The sequence below is a fragment of the Equus caballus genome, chromosome 24, assembly GCF_041296265.1.
Source record: "Equus caballus isolate H_3958 breed thoroughbred chromosome 24, TB-T2T, whole genome shotgun sequence".
NCBI lineage: Eukaryota > Metazoa > Chordata > Mammalia > Perissodactyla > Equidae > Equus > Equus caballus.
This window is the reverse complement of record NC_091707.1, coordinates 46,005,788-46,017,050: the sequence shown is the minus strand read 5'-3', so window position 1 is coordinate 46,017,050 and position 11,263 is coordinate 46,005,788.

Sequence of the window (11,263 nt, the reverse complement as noted above, 5' to 3'; positions counted from 1 at the left end):
TTTAACATGGCAAAAGCAGAATGCCTCGTCCACCCCAGCGACCTGCAAATTAGCTTTCCCTTAGTTTTCCCAAATCAGTGGGATGGCTTCATTGTCCACCTAAGAGCTAACGCTGGAAATCTAGGAGTTATTCCTCAGTTTCTCTCTCTCTTTCTCCACTAACATCGAGCTATTGGCCAGTCCTATTGATTTTATCTTTAAAAGCCATCCTGGGTCTTTCCATTCTTCTTCGTCTCCACTTCCGTTACCCTCATCCATGCCCTCACCATCTCTCTCCTGGGCCATTGCAATTGCAGCTCAACATGTTTCTTGGCTTTTAAAATGATAAATCAAATCCTGTTCCTCTCCTACTTAAAACTCTTCAGTGGTTTCTCATCACACTGAAGATAAATCTGAACTCCTCACTCTAACTTATACAGCTGTCAATGACCTGGCTCCTGTCTCTGCCTACTGTCTCACTTCTTTCCCTTTTAACATCCTCCATTTCACTCCAGTAACTCTGACCTTCTCTCCTTTCCTTTAACACGCGTGTATCAGTCAGGGTTCTCCAGAGAGAACCAATAGTATATTTATGTTTATATTCATAACGAGATTTATTATAGGGAATTGGCTCACGTGATTATGGAGGCTGAGAAGTCCAATGACCTGCCATCTGCAAGCTGGAGACCCGGGAGAGCCAGCGGTGTGGGTTCTACCCTGAATCTGAAGGCCTGAGAACCAGGATTGCTGATGACGTGAGTTCTGGTCCAACTCTGAAGGCCTAAGAACCGGGAATGCTGATGGTGTAAATCCCAGCAGGAGGGCAAGAGAAGATCAATGGCCCAGCTCAAGTAGTCAAGCAGAGAGAGCGAATTCTCCCCTCTTCTGCCTTTTTGTTCTATTCAGGCCCTCAACGGATTGGGTGATGCCCACCCACATTGGGGAGGACAATCTGTGTTATTCAGTCTACTGATTCAGATGCTGACCTCATCTGGAAACACTCTCACAGACACACCCATAAAAATAATGTTTAACTAAATATCTGGGCAACCAAATACACCATGACCCAGTCAAGTTGACACAGAAATTTAACCATTACACAGGCCAAACTCATTCCTCACTTAGGGCCCTTGTGCTACTTCCTTCTGCTTCAAATGCTTTTCCTGTAATTGTATGGCTGGTTCCTTCTCATTTAATTATCACCTTGAGAGCCACCTTCCCCAAAAGAATCCTCCCCTAACCATCCAATGTAAGGTAGCCACCTAAGTTATTATTACCATGTCGTTCCGTTTTAATTATCAACAGAACACTCATGACTATCAGATAGTTTCCTTGTTACTTATTTATTTGTTTGTTGTTTGCTGACTTTGTCTCATAAAATGCAAGTTCAATGAGGACAGAGACATTATCTTGATCACCAAGACAGCCCTAGCACCAGAACAGTGCTGACACATAACAGGATCTCAAATACTTGTTGAGCGAATGTTGAATGAAGGAAATCCTTCAGAACTTTAAGGACCCTACATGGTGTTAACCAGATAATGATTTTGGTTCCCTTACATATTTGCTCACAGGTAGATGTCCTTGTGATTTTGGAAAGAAGCTTCTGCTTTATGGACACATTATAAATATCCAGAGATCTCCTAAGCATTTATCTAATAGAGGTGGTCATATAGATGATACAGCTGTTAAAGCCCCATGCCATAGGATTGAAAACCAAGAGAAAAAATAGGCAATAGAAACAGGCCCACAGGTAATCCAGACATAGGAAATAGAGTCAAGGGCTTTAAAATAGCTATGATTGCTATGTTCAAGAAAATAGAAGAAAAGATGGATAATTTTACCAGGAACTTGGAATCTATTAAAAAAGAATAAAACAAGAATTCTAGAATTGAAAAGCCTGCTGATATTAAGAACCACTGAATGGATTTAATAGATTAGACACAGAAGAAAAGTTAGTGACTGAAAGGCAAGTGAATAGGAAATATTCAACTGAAACACAAATAAAAGAATGGGAAAAACAGAAAAGCAGATAAAAGATGTATGAGACACAGTGAGAAGGTCTAACATAGGGGTAATCAGAGACTTGGAGAGGAGAGAAAGGATGAGACAGAAGGAATATTTGAGGAATATTAGCCAAGCATTTTCCAAACTGATGAAAAACATCAACCTACAGATTAAAGAACTTCAGTGAATCCCAAGAAGGATAAATACAGTGAAATCACACCTAAGAACATCATATTAAACTCCTGAAAACTGAAAACCAAAGACAAAGGAAAAAGAAAACTAAAATCAGCTAAAGTTATGAAGCCAGAGATGAAACTGAAAAGGACGTAGATAACCCAGAAACTGAGTAGTTTGTCCTTGAATAATCTAGAACACAATATGATTCCACTTTAGTTATAGCTATAACTACAATTTTATTTATTATGATATATTTGAAAAAATTAATTGTCTATTGCCACGCATTGGATTCACCATTATTGCCTACTACTCAACATAGTTTTCATTCATTCCTTCATTCATTCACTCACCTATTCAACCATTCTTGCAGGAATTTATTCGAGCACCTTCTGTGTATGTGCCCCTGGGTTATGCTCTTGGAATATGGTAGCAAACAACAGAAATGTAGGTTTTACCTTCTTGGCACTGCTCTATATACTACTAAAAAGTTATCTCATTTATTATTCCCATGCGTTCTACAAAAATGATCATTTAACTGATGAAAAATTTAAATGCAGGGATATCAAGTAAATTTAGCATGGTTACTGAGCCTGTAAGTGACAGAGTGGTGATTCAAACCCAGATGTGTCAGATGTCAAAGCTCATATTCTCTCTCCTGAGCCATATTGTTTCCGTGCAATGTCATCGCATTTCCCTTCTGTTTATCTAAGCCCTACAGATCCTTTCCAGTACAACTGAAATCCTTTCTCTGTGAAATCTTCTTTGACTAGACCGGTGACTCTCCTCTCTGGAAGGCCTGCAGCGCTCCTCATCTGTACCACACAAGTTAGCGCTGAACTCCAGATTGTCTTGTTGAAAGTTGTGTGACGTCTTCCTCAAAGACCTAGAGGGCAAGGATGAGGTCTTAGAATTTTTCTGGATTCTTTCGTATTAGCACAATGCTGAGCATTATTATATATTTGCAGCTTCATTGGAATCTCAGATTCATCCATCTATTTTAAACTCTGGGTTAAGGTTGAACCAGAAGGAGAGGGAGAACATTTTGGTGACCCCACAAGGATCTTTTTAACCCGAGGGCTATGGAGTCCACAATCCCCCTGAAATAGTTGCCATATTTTGCATGTCTTTGTGTATGTATGTGATTGCCTCAAATTCTCCAAGGAGTGTGAGATCCACCAAAGGTTAAGAAACATTCTAAGCGGTCCTGGTGGTCTACTCATTAATGCCCTGTCTCACTTTGCTCCACATCTTCCTTTTTATCTAAAAATTCGAATTTACATTTTATAAGGCATCATAGGCCATTTCCCCCCTGACACCCATCCTCGTGGCCTGGCAGAGAAAAAGTGCCTGTTTTCACTGTGGAACAACGACAAAGTTCAATCCTAATCATTCCGAGGCAATTATGAGACGCAAGACATGCACCACTACGTTTCTGACAGGCTTTTACAATCCAGTTTTATTATTCAGCTCTTGCTAAAATGCTAATCCCCTGGGAGAAAAAAAAAATCTCTGTATGAGTTCTTTAGCACAAATAAACATCTTAAAAGAAATGTGAAGTATGAACCTCATTGACATAATTTCAAAGATACAGTAGAAGGAATGACTGGAAACCCTCTTGCCAATGAGAAGGGGAGGGGGGTGGAAGTAAGTAGCTTATATAAAGTAGCTTGAGCTGAATTGGGAAGTGGTGGGGGGTAGGGAGGCACACCTTCCACAAGCCGTGTGACAATGAGTAAGCCACCAAGGAGAGTGGAGACTGGAATTTTCTGGTGACATACAACCTAGTACGAAGGCCCAGCAATAATTTTCAGAGCAATGTTAGAACATATCCACCCAAATAAATTAAAGTTCCTATTTTGACATTAACAAAAGCAAATCCCACCATACAACCCAGCCTATACAGTCTCCTGCCAATAAAAAATATAAACCACATCATGGGGTTTCACACTCATAACTACCAACAAGTGACGAGCTTTTCATTTTTTAATTTTCCTTGGCAACATCTGTAGACTGGCAAGTCTAGCATTCCGTTCTAGGAACTAAAATAATAGACTATATGGAGCCCTCGCTTACATCAGTGGGATGGACTAGATTGATGCTTTTAAAGGTTTGCAGTTCCACTAAATTCCAGCAGAAAGGAAACACTGCCTAAGGGAATGAATTCAGGGCTCTTGTTTGTGTTACTAACTTTGTTTCTAATCCAATTTCCCCATTTTCCCATTTTGCTTTGCAGATATTCTGAAGAGTCACACGTGGTGATCAATTCCAATTTTCAGATAGCATGAGCCAGGGCATGCGAGGATAAGGAAGGATGCCATCTTTATGGTAAAGACACATCACAATGTTTAAGGCATTGGTTGGCCTTTGGACCCAGGAGAGTATCCAGGGTGCTGGCTCCCCCTCTGAATCCTACAAAGAGGACCACAGGCAGGGATGATTTCTGAAGACTGTCTCCAAACCTCAGCCCTCTGCATAGGTCCCTCTTCCTACTAGTTTTGTTCAAATATCAAAACTAGCTTTGCTCTCAATCATGGTATGTTCCTTGACCCCCAGAATTGATAATTGGAGTCGTGTGTTGTTTCCCTGCCTATTAAATTACCTTGTAGCAGTGGCTCTCTAAGAAAAATTCCTCTAACAACCCAGAGTCTAGAGATTCTTTACCCACCAAGGGAGTATCTTAATTCTGCCTACTTGACCAGAGTGCTAGGTCCCTGGTGCTTTGCTCAGTCCACACCTGAGCATGCAAGTATTCCCTGGGATGGCACCCACTGCAGAGTAAGACACCTGCTCCAGTGGGCACCATCACAGTACCTGTGACTGGATCGGCTCCATCCTGGTCCAGTTCTGAGTCCAATTTTAAGTCCTGCACTGGGTCCTGATACCTTCCAACCTACCTTTCCTGTTACAGCCGCTAGGCTTCATCCCACTAGGTCCCAAGGTACAAAATATGCCTTGTTCAAGAGTAAATCCTTAAAACTCTCTTGCCCAAGATCTGGACTTGTTCTAGACTCTAGAGCTTTGTAGAATCTAAAGATTGGAACAGGGCTAATGTTGCACAGGTGTGATTAATGGGTTTAGCTTCAAGGAGAGGAGAGCTGGAAGCTGGGGGAAGGGAGGGCTGTCAGGGAGTAGTAATTATGCCTCTCCTGAGAACCGAAAGAGAAATATGGGGTAACAAACAATATAGAGATTCTTAACCCCAGCTTAATCTTCATCTTTTATTTCTCTTCTGGTGATTCCCAGGCCCAAGCAGGACTTGGGATCACTACTAAGATGACTCTGACATGGGTAGTCCAGGGACTGCACCCCCAGAAACACAACTGTAGAGGATGCCACAACCAGTGGCCCAGGGCACGTGGCATCACGGGGGAAGTCATGTTCACGTCTAGAAAAGGATCCAGTGGGAGCATAGAGGGCAGAGTCATACCCATTGTTTGGGTCCAGCACCTCGCTATAGCAGCCCCAGGATGTCCTGTGGTCTTACAGCCTTTCCAGGCAAGAATGGTCAGGCCCGGTGCCCTGGTGGAGGCAGCAAGCAAACGAAGATGGACTTCTACCAGCTGGGCCAGGAAATTTTGAGCTTCTTGGGCCTCCCTCTGCATTTTCATGAAAGACCACTGAAAAGCCTATTTGAAAGAATGCTTAGTCACAGTTGTGCTAGAAGACATCAGATCTGGCTTTGAAGAACATCATTCTCCAAGGCCCAATGGCACTTTTCCAAAACATTTATTTAACATCGTGTTGGTGCAGCCTTAGCTGTCCCTGAGTGGTCTATGCAGCAGGCACCCAGACTTCATTGCCCCAGTGTGAGGGGCTCTGGACCTCAGCAATGAGGTAGGAGCCCTCATGCCCATCCCACCTTGTTGCTAATAACTCTTAGCCTCTCAGCGGCGGCACGTTGCCAGAAAAATCTTTTTTTAAAAAATTTTAATTTATCAAAGCAATATATAGTTATAAAAATTCAAACACAAAAAAAGACTTTACTAAAATTATTAAGGACTTATGAAGGTACAAAATTTATGCAATTACTCATGCACTGTTTTTGTGCTCTTGGAGAATATAAAGATGTAAGAAAAGGGCCCTGCTTTTAAAGAGCTATTATTTTGTAAACTATATAAGCCATACATGTAAGCATGTAGATTACAAGACAGTAGCTGGTGTGTTATGAATTGCAAAAACAAGAAACACCTCAGCAATGTTTTTCCAAGTATGCCCAGTGGCCTCATGGATATTAGAATCACTGAGGGGTTTATTAAAAATGCTTCTTTCTAGACCCAACCCCAGACCCACTAAAACACAATCTCTGGAAGTCAGACCTTGGAAATTGTGTGCTGAAAAAGCACCCCAGATGAATCTTTGCACAACACAGTTGAGAACCACAGCCTTGGAGTTCCAAAGAGAGAGAATGTTTCCTCCAGAAGGTGATGCCAACGTCTCTGTGACAACGAGTTATGACAGATGCCCTGAAGGATTCTCCCAGGACATTGCAGAATGGATCGCATTGTAACGTAACTTCCTTTTCCTTCCCCATCCATCTTTCCCAGTGGATTAGGAACTCCTCAAGGCGGGATATTTGTCTTCTTCACTGGAATCGAGTGGCCCATAGTTGGTTCTCAATAAATGTTGGTTGAACAAATGAATAATCATGTGTGATCTAAACAGACAGATTTGAGGAATTATAGGACAGGGTTCTAGGAGAAGAAAAGGCATGGGCAAAATTTCAGAGATTGGAAAATCAAGGTCAATGGTTATGTATGGTGGAGGAGTAAGGTTAATCTAGGCGAGTCTGTGAGCAGCAATATGCTGAAAAGCAAAGCCATGAGAGATTATGGGGGTCACCGAGTGCTCGGAGGGTATGTAAACGCTACACTGTGTACTGTGTGGATGACAGGGAGTCACCAAAGATTGGGGGCCTGAGAGTGATGGAATCTAAGTGGTATTTTAGGACAACTAATTACATGGCCACAAGCAGCTTCCCTGGGCATAGGAAGCGAGTAGAGTCAAGCAACTGTGTACAAACCCTGGGAGTAGCCAGGGATTGACCTGGTCACTATTAGAGACAGGACTTGCTGAGCTCTCAAAACTATCTTCCATTCAAGCATCAGATTCACCCAGGGTCCTGACCCCCCGGGAAATCTTTGTTCTCTTTCTAGCTCCCATCTGCTCGGACTCCCAGGTCTGATGGGCTTTTCTCCCTCTGCTGCCCAAGCGGCACATCTCATCTGGTGCGAGGATAACTGGGAAGCAGTGCTGGGTACCCTGGGGGCGGTAGCAGTGGTCGGGAGATGAAGGGGGCTGAAGTGAGGCAGAGGCTACGGGGGATGGAGAGGAGGGGCCAGGTTTAAGAACAATTTCTGAGGCAGAATCTATAGAATTTGGTGAATGAATGGGGAATAGGAGGTAGGGGCACGTTAAGGATAATTTTGAGGTTTTTAGGGTTGAATACAGGGGTATAGAAATAGGATGATAAATAATTCAGAACGGGACATACTGAATTTGAATTTAGGTGACAGCAAAGTTTCCAGGTGGAGGGGTCTAGGAGCTTACTGGAGACAAAGATTTGGAATTTAAGAGGGAGATAGGTGCTGGTGGCTGGTTATTGGTGATCATTTGAATACACGGAAACAAAGGTGACGACCCAAGGAGTGCATGTGGAAAGAAGAGAGGAGCCAATGATGTAACACCAGCATTAGGCGACAGGCAGAGGAGGAGGAGCCAGCGAGAGAGACTGAGAAGGACTGGCCAGGAAGGGAGGAGGAAAACCAGAGGAAAGTAGAGCTCAAGAAAGACAAGAGGTCCCAGAAAGTGAAACACTGTGCAGTGTTTCACAGACAGATAGGTAGAGTGAGCCATTGGGGATTCATTAGTGAGCTAGTGAGAGCCATCAGTGGAAGCCACATTGAGGCTGGCGTGGGAGGAGCGAAGGGGGACCCCAGGGCCCCCACTCTTTGTAGCACGGTGGAAGGATGACCACCTTCTTCACTTTGTAACAGAGTCTCAGGACAACTGAACGCAGAGGAATTAAACATGAAAAGCAGAAGGTGATGCCTCTCCCTCGGAGACCTCTGCTCCAGCTCTCTTCAATCCACCCTGCTCCCATTTAAGACCCTGAGCACTTGTTCTTGGGTTTATTTATGGCTGCTAACAGGAGTGTAAGTGAAAGGCTTAATGATATCTTTGCCTTCTCGTTTTGTGAGAAATTATTCCACTTCCATGTTTAACCTGCTGGGAGAATAATAGGAAAAACTTGCGTTCCTGGCTTTTTTCAACGGAAGTTCCTATTTTCTCAATCTTATAAGGAATCACTTCTTTGCTCTTTGAGACAAAATGATCCATCTCACATTGAAAGTGTCTTCTTGTCAAGTTCAATGCCCTGGAGAGGAGTCAAGTATTCACCACAATGCGATTTCTGCAAGACAAAGAGAGAAGGCAGAATAAAGAAGATGAGTGGAATATTGAAACTGTTTCTTCTCTAGAAAAAAACAGCAAAAATGATGTTTTATCTGTTACTGTGGGGTTGTGTTTTGTGTTTTGCTTTTTGTTTTTGGCCAAAACTGTAGTGTATTACATTCTTTAGTGTCATAGAAAAGCCCGGATGCTGCCTGTATGACCAGAAACACGTGTACAACGCATGCCCCGTTTTACCCGGGCAGAAAGATATCTAAGATTTAATTTGCTTACATTTCTGGTCGATTCACTTAGCATCAGGCGCAAAAGTAACTAGTTAAATCCCCCTTGGGAGCAACTGGCTTATTCCATGGCCACAGAAGGCCTCATTCGTGAGGGTCTGGTGAGAGAGTGAGGGATCAGTGCAAACCCAATGCTACTGCTCGAAAGGCAATGGCTGACTGGTACAACTGGTATCCACAAGGGAGACTATAGGACAAGGCCCTTGTCAACAGAAGCTGACTCTGATGATCTAAGCAGAAAGGGCATTTATGTACAGCATGGTGGGGGACCGACAAGACTCCTCCAGAGGGCCAGTGGACCAACAAGGAGGTGGTGCAGCCTGATTCGGAGCCCAAAGTCCCGCGGTGGCTGGCCTGGTGATGACCCTGCTTTGGACCCCAGTGATGCTGTGCTCTGCCCTAGAAGCTGCTGCCAAACCCTATGGCTACTGGATTCTGCACCATCCCACTCCTCCCTATCATCAGCTGCAGGGGGAGCCTCCGTTGCTCTCCTCACCTTCAACTGCAAGGAAGGCTGGGAAGGTGGTCTTTGGCATTTCCAGTCTTTTTTTTTTTTTTTAACTTTTTATTAAGATAATGATAGTTTATAACCTTGTGAAATTTCAGTTGTACATTATTGTCACTCGTGTTGTAGGTGCACCACTTCACCCTTTGTGCCCTCCCCCCACCCCTCCGTTTCCCCTGGTAACCACCAATCAGTTCTCTTTGTCTCTCTGTTTAACTTCCACTTATGAGTGGAGTCATACAGAGTTCATCTTTCTCTATCTGGCTTATTTCACTTAACATAATACCCTCAAGGTCCATCCATGTTGTTGTGAATGGGACGATTTTACCTTTTTTATGGCTGAGTAGTATTCCATTATATATATATATATATATACCATATCTTCTTTATCCAATCATCAGTTGACTGGTACTTAGGTTGCTTCCACGTCTTGGCTGTTGTAAATAATGCTGCGATGAACATAGGGGTGCAAGGGACTCTTGGAATTGCTGATTTCAAGTTTTTTGGATAGATACCCAGTAGTGGGATGGCTGGGTCATGAGGTATTTCTATTTTTAATTTTTTGAGACATTTCCATACTGTTTTCCATAGTGGCTGCACCAGTTTGCATTCCCACCAGCAGTGTATGAGGGTTCCTTTTTCTCCACAACCTCTCCAACATTTGTCACTTTTTGTTTTGGATATTTTTGCCAATCTAACAGGTATAAGGTGATGTCTCAGTGTAGTTTTGATTTGCATTTCCCTGATGATTACTGATGGTGAGCATCTTTTCATGTGTCTATTGGCCATCCGTATATCTTCTTTGGAGAAATGTCTGTTCATGTCCCCTGCCCATTTTTTTTGTTGTTGTTGTTGTTGTTGTTGTTTTTTTGGAGAAAGATTAGCCCTCAGCTAACTACTGCCAGTCCTCCTCTTTTTGCTGAGGAAGCCTGGCTCTGAGCTAACATCCGTGCCCATCTTCCCCTAGTTTATACGTGGGACGCCTACCACCGCATGGCTGCCAAGCAGTGCCATGTCGGCACCCGGGATCCGAACCAGCGAACCCCGGGCCGCCAAGAAGCGGAACGTGCGAACTTTAACGGCTGCGCCACCGGGCTGGCCCCTCCCCTGCCCATTTTTTGATCGGGTTCTTTGATTTTTGTTGTTGAGCTGTGTGAGTTCTTTATATATTATGGAGATTAACCCTTTGTTGGATAAATAACTTGTAAATATTTTTTCCCAACTAGTGGGTTGTTTTTTTGTTTCAATCCTGTTGTTCCTTGCCTTGAAGAAGCTCTTTAGTCTGATGAAGTCCCATTTGTTTATTCTTTCTATTGTTTCCCTCGTCTGAGGAGATATGGTGTCTGAAAAGATCCTTTTGATACTGATGTCAAAGAGTGTACTGCCTATATTCTCTTCTAGAAGACTTATTGTTTCAGGTCTAATCTTTAGGTCTTTGATCCATTTTGAGTTTATTTTTGTGAATGATGAAAGAGAATGGTCAATTTTCATTCTTTTACATGTGCCTTTCCAGTTTTCCCAGCACCATTTGTTGAAGAGACTTTCTTTTCTCCACTGTAGGCCCTCAGCTCCTTTGTCAAAGCTTAGCTATCCATACAAATGTGGTTTTATTTCTGGGCTTTCAATTCTGTTCCATTGATCTGTGCACCTGTTTTGGTACCAGTACCATGCTGTTTTGATTACTGTAGCTTTGTAGCATGCTTTAAAGTCAGGGATTGTGATGCTTCCAGCTTTGTTCTTCTTTCTCAGGATTGCTTTAGCAATTTGGGGTCTTTTGTTGCCCCATATGAATTTTAGGCTTCTTTCTTCAATTTCCGTAAAGACTGTCATTGGGATTCTGATTGGGATAGCATTGAATCTGTAGATTGCTTTGGGTAGTATGGACATTTTAACTATGTTTATTCTT